The 5,040-nt window shown below is 37.0% G+C and overlaps 1 pseudogene; it reads left to right on the top strand.

The window, feature by feature from the left end:
- Window positions 1-950: 950 nt before the first annotated feature.
- LOC114028454 lies at window positions 951-1,891 on the top strand (annotated as a pseudogene).
- The last annotated feature ends 3,149 nt before the right edge of the window (window positions 1,892-5,040 follow it).

The following is a 5,040-nucleotide window of genomic DNA, read 5'->3' as shown; positions in this document are numbered from 1 at the left end:
GTGTGTGTGTGTGTGTGTGTGTGTGTGTGTGTGTGTGTGTGTGTGTGAGATGGCCCTCTCTGGCCATCTAATGGGGTCCATGGATTCCTCTAAATAATACTTTTAAATGTATAAAATAAAATATGTAGGGTGGGCATGGTAGTAGATGCCTATGATCCCTTCTCCTGGGTAGGCTGAGATGTAGATTCATATGAGCTCTTGGGGTTCTGAGATGCAGCAGGGCTAGAGCTCATTGGATATTGGTGCCAGGTCCAATAGCAAGAAGCATAGTTGCCTAGAATGAGGCACATCAGCCCTGGTCAGAAAAAGAGGAGCTAATAAGCAGTGGAATTGAGCTGCAGGTGACTGCTGAATTTCCAGCCTGGGGCAAGATACGGAGGTTGAGTCTAAAAATAACAGTTAAATAAAAAAGAAAATATATAGGATTGCAAAAGGAAAATAATTATGCTGAAATATTATTGAAATTTACAAATTAAGTTCATGGATGCCAGGTTAAGAATACCTAGTGGTGGCATCTTTCTTAATCCTTCAAGGTTCACCTCAATTGCAATGTTGCTTCATTCATGTTAGCAGCCTTAGCTCCTTCTCCCACTCCCTTCCCCCAAATAGGAAGAGTAATTCCTACATTGAATCTCTCAGAGCACCCTATTTGACCATGCCTGAAAACTTAATAATTGTCCAACTGTACAAATTATTTGAGCATATTTCCCACCCCATCACCCAATTTAAGTAGCCCAGTTATCTTCCTGCATGATGGATATTAGTTGCCTAGTGGAATGGGAATGGCACTTTAAAGATCTCCCTTCAATTATAAGCTTTTTGAGGCCAAAGATGGAATTGCAATAAGCCTGTGCACCCTGTACCTAGCATAGTACAATGCATACAATTTGGGGAAATTAAATATATGCTGAACCAAAAGATCCTTTCTGTTTTATAGGTTCCATAATAGGATGGTGAAAATGGGAAATAAGACAAATATTGAAGAATTCATCTTAGAGGAATTTCCTGCTGTTCAGCACCTTAGGAAACTCCTCTTTGTGGTCCTTCTACTGCTATACCTTGTGTCTGTCATAGGAAATATAGTCATCATCACAATCACCTGGATAGACCAGAACCTCCAAACACCAATGTACTTTTTTCTCAGTGGTTTCTCTTTCCTGGAATGTTGTTTTACAACAAGTGTTATTCCCAAATTGCAGGCAATCTTTCTCTCAAGTATGCAAACCATTTCCTTTGCTGCCTGCCTTGCTCAAGACTTTGTCTTTCTTTTTTGTGGGATCTCAGCCTTCTTCCTCATGGCTGTGATGTCTATGGATCAATACATGCAATTTGTAAACCTCTGCATTATCCCAGGATCATGACAATGAGGGTCTGTTTTCTTTTGATCCTGTTCTGTTGCAGTATGGGAGTCATCGTGACAACTAGTGTGGTTGTAAAGGTGTCTCAGCTATCCTTCTGTGACCCAAATATCATCAAACATTTCTTATGTGATCTTGGTCCTCTGACCCAACTTGCACGCTCTGACACAAGTTTTATTGACTCATTGGCTTTTTTTCTTGCTGTGTTTATGATTCTGTCCTCTGTTGCTGTTACAATCATATGTTATATCAACATTACAATCACAATAATGCATCTCCCATCAGCCAAGGAATGTCAGAAAGCTTTCTCCACCTGTTCTTCTCACCTCATTGTCCTCTTTCTAATGTATGGCAGTTGTATTTTTATATATATAAAGCCCAATCAAGTCAACAGATTAGACACCAACAGAGAGGCTGCTCTCATGAGCACTGTAGTTACCCTTGTACTGAACCCCTTCATTTATACTCTATGAAATAAGCAGTTCAGACTGGCTTTGAGAGATGCTATTTACAAGATGAAATTGTTGAGATAGTCAACACCTTAAAGTTGGAAGACAAATTATTTCAGCTAATCTTGCATACATTCCATTAAATTTCAAATGATAAGAAATTCATTTCCTCATTAGACAGCCCACTGTTGGTGACTTCTCATGAGATAAAACAACCTTAATTTTTAAAGCAGGTATCTCTGATAAAAGCCTCATTTCTCAAATATATACAGAATGCCGTCCAATTCATAAGAATGCAAGCCATTCTCTAATTAATAAATGGGCAAAGAATATGAACAGGCAATTTTCAGATGAAATCAAAGCTATCTATAGTCATATAAAGAAGTGCTCTAAATCACTTTTGATTAAAGAAATGCAAATTAAAACAACTCTAATGTACCATTTCATATCTATTAGACTGCCTGAAGTGAAAAATGGAAGGAAAATAATACAAGTTGGAGAGGATATTGGAAAATTTGGACACTGATATACTGTTGGTAGAATTCTGAACTTGTCCAGCCATTTTGGAGAGCACTTTGGCACTATGCTAAAAGGGCAACTAAACAGTTCATACTCTTTGATCCAGCAATGCCACTGTTAGGTCTATATCCCAAAGAGATCATGAAAAAGGAAAAGGGCCTACATGTACAAAAATATTTATAGTAGCCCTTTGGGTGGTGGCAAAACATTGGAAATTCAAGGGATGCCTTGTCAATTCGGGAATAGCTGAACAAGTTGTAATATACGAATTTAATGGAATACTATCATGCAATAAAAAACGATGAGCAGATTTCAGAAAACCCTGAAAAGACTTGTATAAACTGATGCAAAGTGAAATGAGTAGAACCAGGAGGTACACAGTATCTACCACATTGTGTGAAGATCCACTATGAATGACTTAGCTCTTCTCAGCAACAAAATGATCCAAAATAATTACAAAGGACTCATGATGGAAAATGCTATCCACATCCAGATAAAGAACTGATGGACTCAAAATGCAGATCATAGCATACTTTTTTCCCACTTACATTATTTTTTTGTGTCTCTTTTCCTTTTGATCTATTTCTTCTTCCACAACTGTGAGTAATATGGAAATACATTTTACATAATTGCACATATGTAACATGTATCAAATTGCTTACCATTTTAAGAAGAGGGAAGGGAAAGGAGGAATAGAGAAAAATTGGAAAAGAAAATGTTTTAAAATAAATACTAAAAATCATCTGTTGATATAACTGGGAAATATAAAATACTGTTTAAAAAAGATAGAAGTGCCTTATGTTAAATAGAAATCCCAGGCTCACATATTTTTAGATGGAATAGACTCCAGAACATCAACTCCCTTATTTTATAGTAAAACTGACATTAACTCACCTAACATTACTAATATTTTTTTGAAACTAACGTATTTATTACATGTATATTTTTTTAAAATATAAAGATGTAAGCAATAGAGTTACAGTTTCATATCCAATCCTCTTCTGTTTTCTTTAAATAAGGAAATGTTAGTGCTTGTTAGCATTTGTTAAATTTTTTAAAAAATTATTTATTTATTTTTAGCTTTCAACATTCACTTCCACAAGATTTTGAGTTCTAAATTTTCTCCCCACCTCCTTCCTCCCCCTGCCCCAAGATGGTGTGCATTCTGTGTACCCTTTCCTCTAATCTGCCCTCCCTTCTATCTTTCTCCCCTTCTCTTATCCTCTTCCCCTTCTATTTTCCTGTAGGGCAAGATAGATTTCTATACCCCATTTCCTGTATTTCTTATTCCCCAGTTGTATGTGAAAACAATTTTTTTAACATGTGTTTTCAAAACTTTGGGTTCCAAATTTTCTCCTCTCCTCTCCTCCCTCCCTACCCACCCTCATTGAAAAGGCAAGCAACTTGATACAGGTTATACATGTGTAGTTATGCAAAACACTTCCATAGTAGTCATGTTGTGAAAAACTAACTCTATTTCCCTTAATCCTATCCCGTCCCTTCATTTATTCTATTCTCTCTTTTGACCCTGTCCCTCCTCAGAAGTATTTGCTTCTGATTACCCCCTCCACCAATCTGCCCTCCCTTCAATCATCCTCCCGCTCTCTTGTCCCCTTTCCCCCCTATTTTCCTGTAGGGTAAGATAGATTTCCATACCCTATTGAGTGTGTATGTTATTCCCTCCTTAAGTCAAAACCTGTGAGAATAACATTCACTCATTCCCTCTCACCTTCCCCCATTTCCCTTCCACTGTAAAAGCCTTTTCTTGTCTGTTTCATGTGAGATAATTTACCTCATTCTACTTCTCCTTTTCTCCTTCTCCCAGTATAATCCTTTCTCACCCCTTAACTTTATTTTCCAGACATCACCCCTTCATCTGCAACTCACCCTGTGCCCTCTTTCTATCTATATACTTACATATAATTTTTTCCCTCAAACTACCCTAAAACTGGCAAAGGTCTCATGAGTTACACATATCATCTTTCCATGCAGGAATGTAAACAGTTCAACCTTAATAAATCTCTTATGATTTCTCTTTCCTGTTTACCTCTTCATGTTCCACTCGAGTCTTGTATTTGAAAGTCAAATTTTCTATTCAGCTCTGGTTTTTTCATCAAGAATGCTTGAAAGTCCCCTATTTCACTGAATGACCATTTTTTCCCCTGAAGGATTATACTCAGTTTTTCTGAGTAGGTGATTCTTGGCTGTAATCCTATCTCCTTTGCCCTCTGGAATATCATATTCCAAGCTCTGTGGTTCCTTATTGTAGAAGCTGCTAAATCCTGTGTTATCCTGATTGTGTTTCCACAATACTTGAATTGTTTCTTTCTGGCTGCTTGCAATATTTTCTCCTTTACCTGGGAACTCTGGAATTTGGCTACAATATTCCTAGGAGTTTTCCTTTGGGGATCTCTTTCAGGAGGTGATTGGTGGATTCTTTCAATTTCTATTTTGCCCTCTGTTTCTAGAATATCAGGGCAGTTTTCTTTGATAATTTCTTGAAAGATGATGTCTAGGCTCTTTTTTTGATCACGGCTTTCAGATAGTCCAATAATTTTTAAGTTCTCTCTCCTGGATCTATTTTCCAGGCCAATTGTTTTTCCAATGAGATATTTCCCATTGTTTTCTATTTTTTCATTCTTTTGGATTTGTTTTACAGTATCTTGATTTCTCATAAAGTCACTAGCTTCCAATTGCTCCATTTTAGTTTTGAA

The sequence above is a fragment of the Vombatus ursinus genome, unplaced genomic scaffold (assembly GCF_900497805.2).
Source record: "Vombatus ursinus unplaced genomic scaffold, bare-nosed wombat genome assembly UNPS02004915.1, whole genome shotgun sequence".
Lineage (NCBI taxonomy): Eukaryota > Metazoa > Chordata > Mammalia > Diprotodontia > Vombatidae > Vombatus > Vombatus ursinus.
Note: the sequence above shows the minus strand (reverse complement) of the source record. Positions and strands in the feature narration are given on the sequence as shown.